At 36.2% G+C, this 15901-nt stretch overlaps 1 protein-coding gene across 1 annotated transcript in view; it reads right to left on the bottom strand.

Annotated features, from left to right (window-relative positions):
- LOC130100611 (zinc finger and BTB domain-containing protein 7C) overlaps positions 1-15577 on the bottom strand; it is a 33507-nt gene extending 17930 nt beyond the window's left edge. Inside the window, exon 1 of the mRNA XM_056266124.1 lies at positions 15376-15577. The gene's annotated coding sequence lies outside the window, so the exon portion shown is untranslated. The remainder of the gene's footprint in view (positions 1-15375) is intronic.
- Between the last annotated feature and the right edge of the window lie 324 nt (positions 15578-15901).

Here is a 15901-nt window from a genome sequence, read left to right as displayed (position 1 = left end):
TTTACTTGTTCATGCATTACTAGTTCTGAGTTCAACATCAATCACAATGTGTCATATCTCAAAACATAAATGACACTGTGAGTAAAAACCCAAACTACCCCCTCAGTCCTTTGATCGTTCAAAATAACACACACCTATTGATGTTTGAACTAAATGCATAAGCACACGCAGGCGAACACCTGCTTTGATGATCGTCTTAACTGGGACAAAGACTGTGGCTTCAAAATTAATATAGTGATCATTCGTGAATGTATTCATAAGCACCTTTTTTTAAACACAATTTTGGGGGTTAAATGCATGCATTCGGTGCACGACGGGTGCCTCGTCTAACTTTGTGATGCAAAGATGACCAACTCTTGATATGGTAAAGTTACAACATCTCCTCCAAAAGTTAAAACAGTTCACATTTGTGAGAGATATTTCATCATGGCCTCTTTAGGGAGGCAGGGCTGGAGTCTAAGACAGGAGCGAGCGCGTGTCATGGTGCTCAGACTGCTGGTAAATTGGCTAAATCCAGCCGTGGGTTCGTGGGTCCTGAGGGAGATCATTTAGGGGCCTCACCTGCAGGGGCACCTGTAGGTTTTAGTCTATTAGTGCTTTGCTGAGACTCACGGCCCTGTTTACAGACAGATCTGCCTCTCTCCCTCTCCTGCGCTCTGGCGACGGCACGCCAATCGCCCAATAGAAGCCTGTGGATTTGAATACGGTTTCTCTCTGCCCTGTAGTGATTTGCATATAATACACAGCAAACGGTTTAATGGTGCTTTGGTTACTGTGAACCTGATTTCCGTTTCAGTTTAGAAGGTTTCAGACATTTGCATGGTTTGTAATGTTTCTGAATAATTACATTTGTGGTTGTGGAATTCAGTTTTTACATTTGCATTAAATATTAACAGAAGTTTTGAGTTTTGTTAATGGGTATCTGAAGTGATGTCAAGTAAAAAACTATTTTAATATTCTTCATAATTTTTCTATCTACCATGACATCAATTTAATCATGTCGCCTTTATTTATATAGTTCTTTATACAATACAGACTGTTTCAAAACAGCTTTACAGTAATAAACAGGAAAATAACAATCATGTGAAATATATGTGTATATATATATATATATATATATACGGTGTATATATAGGCTATTTATTTATTTTATTAAAAATAGTCAAAATCAAGAACTAGTCCAATTTCTGAATTCTTTAAATAGGCCTACATCAATTTATTCTTAATGTATTAAGAATATTCATATATATATATATATATATATATATATATATGAACACACTAATAGTCAGGAGTTTGGATTAATATTTTTGTTTATAATTAAGCTTTTGTTAAAGAACTCTCTTAGGCTTACCAAGGTAATATTACAATTTAAAATAATTTCTATTCTAATATATTTTAAAATGTAATTTATTCCAGTGATGACAAAGCTTAATTATATATAATTTTATATATATATATATATATATTATATAATAAAAACAAAAATCTAAAATCAATGTGCATGTCAGTTGTCAACCAACCAAATACAAATTGATGACAGACCACACACTTATACCGGGACCTTGTTTAACAAAGTTAAAGTGTGTCATAATAAAGTGTGGCGTGAAGGTTTGGCCTTGGGTTTTTTGGCCCTCTCTGAGTTCTTTTAACGTTCTGCTATAAATTTGGCCCAAATGTTTGAGCTGCTTTTCACCCGTAGACTGATTCCCCCGCCAACAGATGAGAACAAACGTAAACGACACTTTAAGACGAGACTTGTTAAGATTACACACAGGGATTGTGTAATGTCTGCTGTAATTCGTCTGTTTGCTAAATATATGAAGCAAGACCGTACAGACACCTGCATCACACGCTTCACCTGCTACAAACAGTAATTTACACTGTTTTTAATCTGCGTTCAGGCCTCTTTAACACACACAAACACACGTCATCTTTCTTTGCACACTTTCAAAAAATACTAAAACATAAGGATATTCAAGTGACCGTCTAAACTTTAGTAATTCTAATGAAATTTTGTTTTGCGTTTGTGCTTTTGGTGGATTTCGATAAAGCAGATAAAGCTCAAATCTGTTTTTGGATGATAATGTGAACAGCAAGATTCACAGTCTGACATTTGCCAATCTGATCTGGGCCGATTGTGTGGAAACAAATCTGATATGTATCTGATTTTTGCATTGTGACGTCAGTTATTTATTTATTTTTTACTTTCAACCCCAAATATAGTTTATAAATTGCACTATATGAAGTATCACAGAAAGATGCCAAATAATGTTTGTATGTAAATAAAATCTATTTACATATATGTATACATATATAATTAATGTATAATAAAGTTTTACTTTATATTTTTATATATGGCCTATAACTGCATACTTTTTATGGTATATACATTAAATACATTTCTTTACACTTATTTTAAGCAGTGACAGTCAAAGTTAAAATGTTTGGCTTAATATATCTTTAAGCGAAAAGTTCTTCTATTTCATATACAAATCTAATGTGATACAATACCGGTCGAAAGTTTGGAAACATTAAGGTTTTTTAAAGAAGTCTCTTCTGCTCACCACGGCTACATTTATTTGATGAAATACAGTAAAAACTGTAATATTGTGAAATATTAGAACGATTTTAAGTAGCGGTTTTCTATTTGAATATTAAAATGTAATTTATTCCTGTGATCAAAGCTGATTTTCAGCATCATTACTCCAGTCTTCAGTGTCACATTATTGTTTGATATTTTAAATTGTAATAATATTTCTACATTTTTACTGTTTTTATTGTATTTTTGATCAGCCTTGGTGAGATTAAGAGGCTACTTTCAAAAACATTAAAACCTTAATGACCAAATACTGTATATTTAAAGATTGTTTGTTACGATGAATGTGATTCTGCATGTGGGTCGATCATCTGTTTAGATCAGTGAGAATCATGGGAAATGAAATAGTGCACTTTATCTTACAGTGTGAACAGCTTGTAAAGTAAATAACTTCTAGTCATGTTGTGATAACGGAGCACTTTGCTCTGCTGCTGTCACACACATCAGAGTCAGCGGTGTCTGGTGTAATTGTGATTTGCTGTGTCATTACTTGTTTGTGTTAGTTTGCGTTTGCAGCCGGCCAAAACTACACACGCTCATTCTCTGGAGACGGCATCTAAAGAATGGCCCAAATAATTACATGAGTCATCAAATGACAGCCCACAGACATGCTGTTCTCTACCTGAGATGCACACAAACATCCCGACGGACACGTACAAACAAACATAAACAGCTTGTACGAACGCACATGTCAACCACAGACTCAAATATTGTGCGCATCGTGACTCAAACACACACTGAGACAGACTTTCACACATGCAGAACTCTTGAAAACAGGTTAGCAGTAACGCACTCACCCGTCCAGATCCTCAGGTGTGTCTAAGTGTGTGTGTGATTTTATTCCAGGACTAAGTGTGGTCTCAGATCCGAGCCGGTCTCATCTCCGTCTCTGAGGGACACAAAGACGTCTGTCCATCCTCTGCGCCCGAGCTTCTCCTCTCCATTCACAAAAAAGCACAGACGAGCATCCAACTACAAGCCCAAAACAACAGCACACGCGGACAGACTGAGAGGTTTGTGTGGACGCTGACAGGAAGGAGGAGAGAGAGGGAGAGAGAGAGAGAGAGAGAGAGAGAGAGAGAGAGAGAGAGAGGAGGTGGTGGATCTACTCTAGAGCGGCGATGTAGTTTTTATAGCTGGGTGGGAAGCTCAGGATAATAATACCCATCCTCCTCCACAACACAGTTTAAGCTCAGTATGTAATAAAGCCCATGGTGCACAAACCCTCTGATTTGGGGTCAGACAAAATGAATTTTTAGTTTTATTCGTGAAGGATTTGCAACTCGAACTCGGGCACAAATGAAGGGAGAGAGAGAGAAAAGTACCAGTTCTATATATGCATGTGCGCTGACTTCAGAAGATGAATTAGACGAAGGTAGAAGACCCGAAGTTCACAATAGCACACTACTCTTACTTCTGAAAACTTGCTAAATACTGGAAAATATACACTGTTTATGGTCTTAGATATATATTTTTCATAAAACAATTACTGTCACATGACCTAAATGGATTTGATTTGGCTAGTGGCATCCGGTTGTAGTCTTAGATTAAAAATAAAACCCATTTAGTACATTTTTCATGCAATTTATTTAAACATTTGGCAATCAACTCACATAATGAGTCAAGAAAGAAATATAAAATATTGTGATTTATCATTATCATTTGCCAAAATGTAGTATACGACCAGAGCACAATGCATTGTGGGATACAGTATCTGAACAGGTCAGATTTGCTGCTTATGTTTTTCATGTGTGTCAGTTTAATTAAGCGGCACTTTATATAATGGCAGAATTGACAGACGTTACGACTCTCTAGTTAATTAGAAGTTGGTTGTTTTATACGTGCGGTTTGACCCATATTGCAGCTCAGACTGCATGTTCCTCAACAGGGCTGTTCAATTTCCCTTCGTTGAAACTGAAACCAGAGGTAGACGGATAATCAGTTAGTTAACGTGTAAACTTATACTCACATTGTGTGAGTACATTTGTTCATCCAGACTGCTGATTTTACTGTAATGTGGTTTTATACATATGTGTGTACAGTATGTGTGTATATATATATATATATATATATATATATAATTTTTATATATAATATATATTTAAGTAATATACATGTTCTATAATTAAATTTTTAATATATGATATATATTTTAATGTTTTCTTTCAAATGTATATATATATATTCTTTGTGTATATAATTTTTTAAATATAAAGTTTTATAAATATTTTTTTTTAGTAATACACATTATCTTTTTAATTTTTAATATATAATATATATATTTGAATAATTTACTTTTCTTTATCATTTTTAATATAGTATACATTTTCTTTATCATTTTTATTAAAACATTTTCTTTTATATATGTAATTTTTAATATATATTTTAGTAATGTACATTTTCTTTATCATTTTTATATATCTATAGTTTAATAATATAAATGTTCTATATGTATATATATATAAATAGACACACTTTGCTGTAGGTTTGCTTTTTTGAATTCTATTAATTTTATTTGGTTTCCATAATTTATCATATATTGTACATAATTGGATTAGATTGCCATACGTAGTGTAGTTGAATGTGTGCAAAAGTAATACAAGCTAGTTTTTAATAAAAGCTCAATTATAGTAATGTCTAGGTGAAACAAAAATTTTTCTAAATATTTCTATACTCTTAAAAATAAATAAATCCAGTATATTTGACACATGTGACTGTGCAGCATGTTCTGTGTCACAAAACATTTTTTCCCTCCTTTCAGCTCATTCTGTGATTCTTCTGAAAAAAGCTTTAGACTATTAAATATACCTGAGTATGTAAATGTTGGCATATATCATGCATTAATCCGTCTAATTAATGTTTATTATCTTCTGTTTTTAAAGCTGGACATTGAGAAGATGGACAATCTCATCCTATAATAATACTCACAGCTGTCAATGTTCATTTATATTTGTTAATGTAATGTCAATGAGATCTTATTTTATCACCATTTTATAACAAAATCTCTCTCTTGTCAAGAATAACAGTAAAAATCTATTTTGTTCAGTAAAAAATGTAACTCAAGCTAAAATCAATGTGAACTTTAAAATGTCCCCGGATCATGTTTGTATTCTGATAATCAAAGATGTTTGACATCGTCACAATCACAATGTTTCAATTCCATTCAATCAGTTCAATTCAATTCTTAACACTGCAAATGTCGTCTGCATTTCTGAAAACAAATGTACAATATGTGAGACAGACACATAGTGAAATGACGGCACTTTTTCAGAAGTAGAGCATGTGTTTGTGTGAAAAGAGAGAGAGAGGGAGTGCGTTTCCTTCAAATCTATTGTTTCAAAAGACATAAAACTATTACAGACTCTCTCTTTGTGTTTTTTGGCACTGTGACATTTTCCCCCCGAATCTGTCTCTTTAAATCATGACTCGACGCTTTAACACGGACAGGATTTCCTAAATGACATCAAGAATCCACCTAGTTATGTAATTTATGACAGATTCATCATGACCTGCTTTTTAACGAGCACAGTTACTTTATACCAAAGCCAGCGTTTAACTGGGTAAAATATGATTTACATTTGCTTTGTGCTGCTGAGAACGTAACGAATGCAAGATGTGAAAATGTAAGAGATGGACAAATTAATTATGGAGACGTGTGTCACACACACACACACATTATTTGAAGATATTTTCAGTTAGTTGTCATAGAAACCTCAGACAGGTGATTCTATACGTCCTTTAAAACAGATTCCTGTATTAGACAGTGTTTTATTCTAAGAAAAAAAAAAGTATTTTGCCTTGCGACTTTAAAGATGTGTCAAGCGCAACTCATAACACAACTCCAGTACCTGATGCATTCTCTGTGGTCAAAAGTTGCTTTTCAGGGTTAAAAAAAGGTGGTTCACTCAAAATACTTCATATAGGCTACTTAAAAATAATGTTCTTCAGTGGTTCAGCAAAAAACTCTAAAGTCATTGTAGTGTTAAAGTCAGAAGAGTGTTTTGGTACCGGAGCATTGGTGGTTTTCTAAAGAACTACAAAATAAAAGTTTTTTTTTTATAAACCCTGAAAAGCAATTTGTGACAACACTGAGAATGTGTCAGGGATTTGTGTTGTGTTATGAATTCACATGCTTGACACATTTTGAAAATCATAACGCAATGACGCATTAAATCGAACTTGCATTGGTAACACTTTGTTTCGAATATTAATATGTTCTCCTGAAAAGTGATGACTGAAAGGTTCTTTGAGGAACCAAAAATGGTTCTTCTATGGCATTGTGTGTTTTTTGTCTCTTAAAAAAAAAAAAAAAAAAAAAATCATGTTTTTTTTTTTGGTCCCACTTTATATTAAGTGGCTTCAATTACTATGTACTAACATTGAAATTAATAATTTGAAACAATGGATCTATTGTGTAGGCTACATACATGTTTTTACATTGTACTTATATTTTAAAAATACGTGCATGTAATTACAGCTGTAATTAATTCATGTAACTACATTTGTAATTACACTGTTGACCCTTCCTTTACACCTTAACCCACCCTTAAACCTCCTCATGCCACACACACCTGTCCCTAACCTTACCCGTATCACACCTCAGTAGCAGCCATGTGTTTTACAATACAACATGAACACCATAAGTACATTGTGCTTATTCTTAGATGTACACTTAATATAAAGTGGGACCTTTGCATCAGTCAGAATGCAGGAAGAACTGATGCGTTGTTTGTTTTTTCCCAGCAGGAGTCAGACGAAGACGAGACTCGTTCAGAACCACGACTGACATCTCTCTCATACAAACCCTTGTGTGTTCGCTGACCCTGTGATGCTTCATTTCACGGAAGGTCAGATGTTCCTGTCTTTCTTTCTAGTTTGCTAGTCAAAAATCTCTATTACTTTTGCTCGTGTGTTTAATACATAAATTCATCAGTTTGATATCCTAAGCCTTTGGATTTGCAATTTTGGGACGCCGTGCACAGATGTATTGTGGGAGTGGGGGCTTTGGCGCTCAAGGGTGTGGCCTTGTGGGAAACATTTGTCATCTCTGCCCACTTACAGACAAACCCACCAACTAGGGTGGGAAACAGCCGTTCAAGGACGACACACACACACACACACACACATACAGAGAGCCCAAAATATGCGACAAGGTCATCTGTGAACCCCTCCACACATCAGCTCCTGTTTTTACTGGATGTGTTGTGTCTTTTGGTCGGCTTCATCTGCGTTATCTGCTATCTTCTACACACACACACACACACACACACACAGACAACAGAGAAACAGTGATCGTTTTTGGAAATGCCGCTGATAAGAACGTTTTTATCTGTTTTTGTCTTGGTTAGGTTTGTCAGTCTGTGTTTGTGAGTGTGAACTACATATCGATAGTGATTTAAGCCTTAATTCCTTTAGTGGAGGATGATGGGAAATACAGTTTTGTTGTGCAGGCCTATCAAAATGCATACAAGCTAAATTGTACATTAAACATTAACAATTACATTTACATTTAGTGAAGGTGTACATTTTATTAGTTCATGCATTCGTAGGCATTGGTAACACGACGCTCGACTGTTTTAAGCTGCAGGAATTACAAATGATTATGATTGAAACCAAATAACTTTTGCAATTATTTTGTTATTGACACACCTTCAACCCTGAAAGTTGTGGCTTAAAGGAGAACCAGAGTATCCTGTTGGTGATTACGGCATTGTGCTGGTGTTCATATGTGAATACGGTCATTGCGACATACTTGACGTCAGACACTCCAGCGCTCAAGCTCAAATGTAGTGTAATGTACATCCCATAATATGTCGTTAATCAAACTAATCATGCATGTAAAACACAGCTCTCACACGTGTTTGCGACAGATGGAGTGTGTGAGGGTGTGTGTTTTTGTGTTTTTGAGATGCTCCTTCTGAAAGGACATTTTTGTGGAGGATTGTGAGGGGGAGGCTGGCCCGTGTGTGTGTGTGTGTGTGTGTGTGTGTGAGTGATTATGACTAGCCCCTGTCTGCCCTCAGGCCCTCTGGCTCTACCTAATTAAAACCAACCAGGCTGCAGGGCACAGGAGACAGATGTCTGTCAAAGCGCGCTCACACACACACATAGACACACATAGACACACACACAAGATGCAAGCTTTCATAGTGATCAGTCACAAACTATATGCACATATGTCGCTTCATGCTAAAAAATGCAAGCGCATATCACACGCATGCTCTCACGCACACAGTTCATTGAAATCTATATGTATAATGGCACTGGATATTCAGCAGTCTGTCTGAGCTTTTTGCCTAAAAAAAAACATGTTATATGTAGTGAAAAAAATAAATGTTTTTTTTAATTAACAATTAACAGAAGAATTGATATATTTAACAGGACAGTTAACCAGACAAATAATTTAGCTAAATTTGACATATTAATTGATTTGGTAATAAGTGTGTTCTAAAATCACATACATCATCATTTACTTATATTGTTTTAAATACATAAATAAATGTATTTGTAAAAGTTTATATATATATATTAGGAGTTGAACAGACTAGTCTACTTTAATGCTCTGCCATGACGCTTTAAGCTTGACGTCGACTAGTCGCTGATCACTCATGGCCTATAGAGGGCGCAACAGGATAATAAATCTTTGAAGTCCACTTTTACGCTCCATTTCCAAACAGTTAAAATGACAAATAAATATATACTCCGAGAGTGCTCCACAAGATATGTTTGATTATGCCATCTGGACGTTCAAAATTGATCGCGTGAATGCATGTTTTACACAGCTTATTGTACATGTAAGTTAATCTTTCATTCTAAACTGCTGCTGCATTGTAACACACACACACACACACACACAGACAGTAACGCACATATCACGTGAAGATCGCACACACAGAGTCATTCAGTAGCGCAGAAATATATTGTAAACTTAGTTATGTGATTTATCAATAGCTTAGAATCTGAAAAGTTCTAGCATATATTTCTTAGTAACTAAAACCCAGAGCTTCACTATTAGTAGAGAGACGCGTCAGTAGAATTAATTCTCACGCATCATATAAATGTAATCTTTACTCTGTAATCGACTCGACTTTCATCACATAAATGTCGACTTTAAATAATCTGAAGTCGTTCAACCCCTTTACAACAAGGCAATTATCAGGACAAACAATATTTTTTACTTATTTTTTATTAAGAAGTATATTATATAGATCTCCCCCTTAAAGTTTGTTCCAAAATCAAAATTTAATTTAGTAAATGTTTAAATTATTTTATAAATATATTTGTGTGTGTATATATATACAGTATATGTAATACATAAATATATATATATAACTTTTTTAAATTAATAAGTGTTTATAAATGTTTACATTTTAAAACTTTAATATATTTTATTTAATTTGTATATTGTTAATAATATACATAATAATTTAATATTTTATCAATTACAAATGTATGAATAAAGTTTGTACAGTGACAGTCTGAAATTAGATTTTTTTTTATTTGTGGGAACCGTATCGGTCGATGACCCAAGCTGGATTTAATGTGGATCGCCCGGCATGTGCAGGACCTGCCAGGCCACGACTCCATCTTTGACAATATATGGTAAACATTTCCTTCTATTTTGGAATAAATATTGTGTAAAATGTGTTGTTTTTCATTGTATATTTGCAGTATATCGGCCGCACTGCTCTGTAATACATCGGCTATTGGAAACCTGTTTGAGTCGCACAATATCTACAATACTATAACAAGCAGCTCCCAAACCCTGAGATAATTCCTCAATCATGTGTACTTCCTGAGGTCACACAATACAACCCGACTGTCAGTCCATCAGGCCCGAGAGCGGCCCGCTGTGATGCCTGAACTCCTCTGCTGAGGTATCTGCTCCAGTCTCTGTGTGTGTGTGTGTGTGTGTGTGTGGGTGTGTGTGTGTGTGTGTGTGTGTGTGTGGGGTTAGGGTGGGTGGATCAATGTGTCCTTATTTTAAACTGAGTGAGTGAGTGATGATAGCCCACACACTCATTTCTATCGCTGTCTTTCTCTCCATACACCCCTCCTCTGTGCCTCTCCTCTTTTCTCACACCAGTGGGTGGACCCAGTTTCAAAATCAAAATCTTACAGCAACATTACAAAACGGCCCGCTTTCCCTCTCTCTCTCTCTCTCGCTCTCTCTCGGTGTGTGTGGTTAACTGAGCTTGGTCTCTCTACGTAAAGGTGTGTTGTGGTGCGGTGCCCTCAATAACACTGTGTGTGTGTGTGTGTGTGTGTGTGTGTGTGTGTGTTTGGGCTTCTGTAATTTACCCAGAGCAACAGAGAGAGGAGACAGTCTGGGAGTTGCCACTGGTTACAGTGACTCTTCTCACACAGGAAACACCTACAGGAGTTTAGATGTTCCTCAATCAGCTGCTCTCACATCACACTCACTTTTCATAGAAGACCAGAGGAAATCAGTCAAACACACACGGCCCAACGCTGAAACAGATCAGGCTTAAACGAGAAGAAAGATATGTCAGCTGAAAGAAACTAAACTATGTTACAGTACAGGAAGTAGTATAGCTGCACTTAAAAATGCAGTTTAGTTGTAGTCTAGTCTAGCTATAGAACAGAACAGTTGTAGTATGTAGAGTCTATTAAAGTTTAGTATGATAAAGTATAGAATAATGAAGTATAGTCTGCTATACCATACTAAACGTAACTTTTGTATAACTAAAGTCTGGTTACAGGTTACTGAACAGTATAGCGTAGTCAAGTCTAATCAGGTTTGGTTATAGTCTAGTGGTAGAACAGTAAAGTTCAGTTATAGTTAGTCTAATAAAAAGTTTGGTTATAGAATAGTCTAGATATCAGGTTTAGGTTACACATTATAGTTAAGTCTAATCTGGTTGGGTTGGGTTAGAGTAAAGAATAGCTCTAGTTTAGTCTAATGATAGAATAGTAAAGTTAAGTTTTAGCAAGTCTAATAAAATTTGGTTATAGTACAGTCTAGTTTTTGATTAATCTAGATGTTAAACAGATTATTATAGTATAGTCTGATCAGGTTTGGTTATAGTATAGTCTAGTTATAGATTAGAAATAGAACAGATTATAGTAATGTCTAATCAGGTTTGGTACAGTTACAATAAAATATAAATATAATATAGTATAGTGATAGAACAGTAAAATGTTGTTATTATAAGTCTGATTGTGTTATTAAGTATATAAAGTCTAGTTATAGAACTGTAAAGTCTTGTTAAACATAGTAATTATTGTATGATGTCTATCTAGATCCGTTTATGATCCTGAAGGGCTGATCATGTTTAGATTAATCCGTTTGGTTTGTATTAAACAGATTAGCTTGTAGAGCGTCATTGTAGACGCATACAACTTTTTCTTCTTTCTGGAGACTTTGACCTAAATTTGTGGTTAATTTCCTGTTTGTTATGGGCGATTAGTCATGTGACCTTGTGATGTGTAGGAGCGTCTAAAGAAAAACACTTGTTGAATTCTTAAAGATATATCATATAATCCCAGCCAGTTTATAAATAGCGGCTCAGCTCACTCACCGTGACCATAGTGATAGTGAAATTACATGACCATGTCACATGGTCAGTTGCTATTAAAATGAACATGCTATGACATCAGCATCAGGTACTTGAATGTATGGCTGTGAATATCCAGGGTTAACCGTTTAACTTTTGAATGAATCAGTTTAACAGCTCTGGTTATTCAGAGCAGGGTCATAAAAGATTCAGTCGTGACCTCAGAAAACACACAACGGTTTTATGCAGCAGAAAAGAAAATTGGTCCGGGAGAGTTTAACTGTCTCTCACTCTGTGTAAAGGTGAGGTCAGGGCAGTCCTCACGGTTTGACAGATAAGCGTTACCTACATCACCACAAATGCTTTTTTGAAGATGAAGAGAGAGGAAAGAGAATGACATATGCAGGCATTATTTCACTCTCTGTTTGAGTGTGCTGGTGGGCGTTGTGTTGTGTTGTGTGTGCGGATGTGAATCCCCTAACTCTCTTTGGGTCTTAAACTGGACAAACTAACTTTTCATTAGATTGATTCACTGCTTACAAACACACACACACACACACCCATTCATACAATAGTGTCCATTAAGTAACATCAAACCATAGATTTCCTCTCACAACTGTTAAACAAAATTAAAAGAAATGATCAGCTGGTTATTAACACAAAATAAACCCTGACAGGATGATTTGAGGGGTTTGTTTCGACCTGAGGGGGTTTACTTTGTGATAATGAAACTAGCACTGAAAGATTTGGTGAATAGATCGGACTAAATAATTTCACTCTTTTTTTTTTTTGCGATAATGAAACTAGTACATGTATGTAGGACAGCGGTTGCCTGGGACAACGATACAACGATATTTAATTTAGCGTCATGATGCACACATATCTTGTACTGCATAATGCCACGTGTGACCAATCAGAATCAAGTATTCCAGAGAGCTGTGTAACTCAATTAATTAAGTACTTTTACTTTTATTCAGCAAGGATGATTTAAACTGATCAAAAGTGACAGTAAAGAATATTACAAAATGATCCATTTCAAATAAATGCTATTCTATTCATCAAAGAATCCTGAAGAAAAAGGATCACAGTTTTGACCAAAATATGAAGCGGCACAACTCATTTTCAACATTGATAATAATCATAAATGTTTCTTGAGCAGCAAATCATCATATTAGAGTGATTTCTGAAGGATCATGTGACACTGAAGCCTGGAGTAATGATGCTGAAAATTCAGCTTTGATCACAGGAATAAATGACATTTTAATGTATATATTCACATTTGCAATAATATTACTGTTTTACTGTACTTTTGATCAAATAAAATAAAATAAAGGCAGCCTTGATGAGCAGAAGAGACTTCTTAAAAGCACTTTAATACATTGATTACATTGAATGTATACATTCTCAACACTGGGTGTGTATTTTGAATATTATAGCTATTTTAATGTATTTAATATATATATATTAAATGAGTAGCTTCTTTTTGCTAGTTTTCACCACTGATGTTCTAATACCCCAGTGTTGTTCTGAGCTGTGTTTGTGTGTATGTCTGTAGTCTCTCTATGTGTGTGCGTATGTAGGATCTGTTCCCAGCCGTGATCTAGAACCCAATCATTGAACTTGTTACCTCGTTCCCACACCCTCCCGCGTGGAGCGCACCACACTCTCTATGTTTGAGAACACGCCAGTGTAAAAGTATCTGCCGTGTAACAAAAGACTGTTTCGGATCAGGTTCAACTTTGATAAACCTTGTCCTAGTGACTCGACAGACAAAGGCGTGGTGCGTATCCCGGCATAACCCCACTCCCTCACGCTCCCTCACGCTTCTTCTCTCTCTCTCGCTCGCTCGCTCGCTGAGGCTTGGACTCCCACCGCAGGAGTTTTTATGTAATCACGGCCTGTTAATGTCAGGTTAATCAGGGCTGCTCGAACATGCCGTGATGGATCTAAAAGCAGCTGCTTGGCATTGAAAGGAAATCTGGTACCCGTCACAGCCACAATTAAAATGAATGAATAATTGAGACCGGCGGTCATCTGCCCATTCACCTGATATACGGTGTCCCTGACCACACCGAACAAAGCTCCCCCTCTCTCTCTGTGTGTGTGTGTGTGGATACTGTATTCACACAGTTTACCCGAGTGCACTGAATCTACATGTTTGAATACTTCAGCATTTAATCCTCCAGATTCTTGATCGAGTCTCGGCTTATGTTCACAAAGAGAGCAGATGAATGATGTTTCCTGTATTCCGTCTTAGACACGGCCAGTGCTGCTCACAGTTTCATCGCATGTGAAGTTTCCGCAGAATAAAAGTGGCAGCAGATAGTGGAAACATGCTGATCGGTGTTTTCAAAGCAATCTCGTCCAAAAAAAAAGGTTTATAAAAAAAAAAAATCCACGATTTTTTTTTCTTTAGAATGCTCACTTTAAATGTTTCATTTTTGGAATTTTTCCTTTTTTAATTCGTTTAAAGAATCTTTCTTATTTTCCAAATAGCGGAAGACGTTAACATTTGAAATATTGAAAATCATTCAGAAATCTTAAATCCTAATTTGAAAGTTAATAATAATTGACTTTGTTGAATGTATACCATAGTCATTTTTCAATGAATGTTTATACTGTTCCCAATAGATATACAATAATAAAACCCCAAAAACAAAATTCTTTAACCTAGTACTCTTGTTATGTACGTTACATTACTGACTTGAAGAATGAGACCCTTACAAAAAAGCTTGCGTTCTTGAGATTGCAATATTATGCTATTCAAGTGACATATAATGAAAGTCTAAAATACATTCGTTTTTTTTTTTTTTTTTTTTTTTTTGGCTCAAGTGCAGATATTTAGACTTATTATGTCAACTTTCCTCATATTTTAATTTGGTTCTCATGCATTTTGTGTGTAGTCGCTGTAGCGGCGTAATGGATAATGTTGGTCGCAGCCTGATTTGTCTCAAACTGGAGTTCTCTTGCAGGGCAACACTGAGTGATGCTGAGATAGCATCAGACCCCTGTCCCTGCCCTGTCATCTCATTTTACTGTATTAGACTTTCTAATTAAACAGACGGTGAGAACGAGGGGGTGGGGGGGGTCCCGCAGAATCTAGTGCACTTTACATGACGTATGCACCAGACAAGCCGAAAAAATTCCATCACAAACCCTTTACATTTCACCACAGACAGTGATGGAGCAGTTAGACAGGCACTGAGAGAAACTAACTTCGAGCGAAAGACAGAGAGACAGAAAGTAGTGGTTGCTGACCTTTAGGTGTTGCTGGTGGAGTTGCTTCTTGGAGAGAAGTCTCTGCGTGTCAGGAAACAGACTGCTATCCTCCGATTCAAACATGTGAAAGTGAACACAGACGAGAGAGAGAGAGAGAGAGAGCGACAGGGGGAGAGAGATAAGCAGAGGAGTTGCGTTTTGCACAGAAGGTGTGTCGTGAATCAGGGAGAGGGAAAGAGAGACGGAGAGAGAGAGAGAGAGAGAGAGAGACACTAAACAAAAGTTCACACCCACCCAGCCCTCCCTCCAAACCAAAAGTATGTTGGCAGCCGGCCGCACGTGTCCACCTGACATGCACCTCACACACACGCGCACACACACACACCAAGCACAAACCCTCCCTGCGTACCTGCAGACACTGGCAGTGTGTTATGCACTAATACCAACATACTCAGCAACATGTTTGCATTCTGATAATCTCATAAATGCACACACACACACACACACACACACACACACACACACACACACACACACACACACACACACACACACACACACACAC

Source organism: Rhinichthys klamathensis, unplaced genomic scaffold (assembly GCF_029890125.1).
Source record: "Rhinichthys klamathensis goyatoka isolate OS25496 unplaced genomic scaffold, OSU_Roscu_1.1 h1tg000245l_1, whole genome shotgun sequence".
Classification (NCBI taxonomy): domain Eukaryota; kingdom Metazoa; phylum Chordata; class Actinopteri; order Cypriniformes; family Leuciscidae; genus Rhinichthys; species Rhinichthys klamathensis.
The sequence above is the reverse complement of the archived record's forward strand: the minus strand, read 5'-3'. Positions and strand labels throughout refer to the sequence as shown.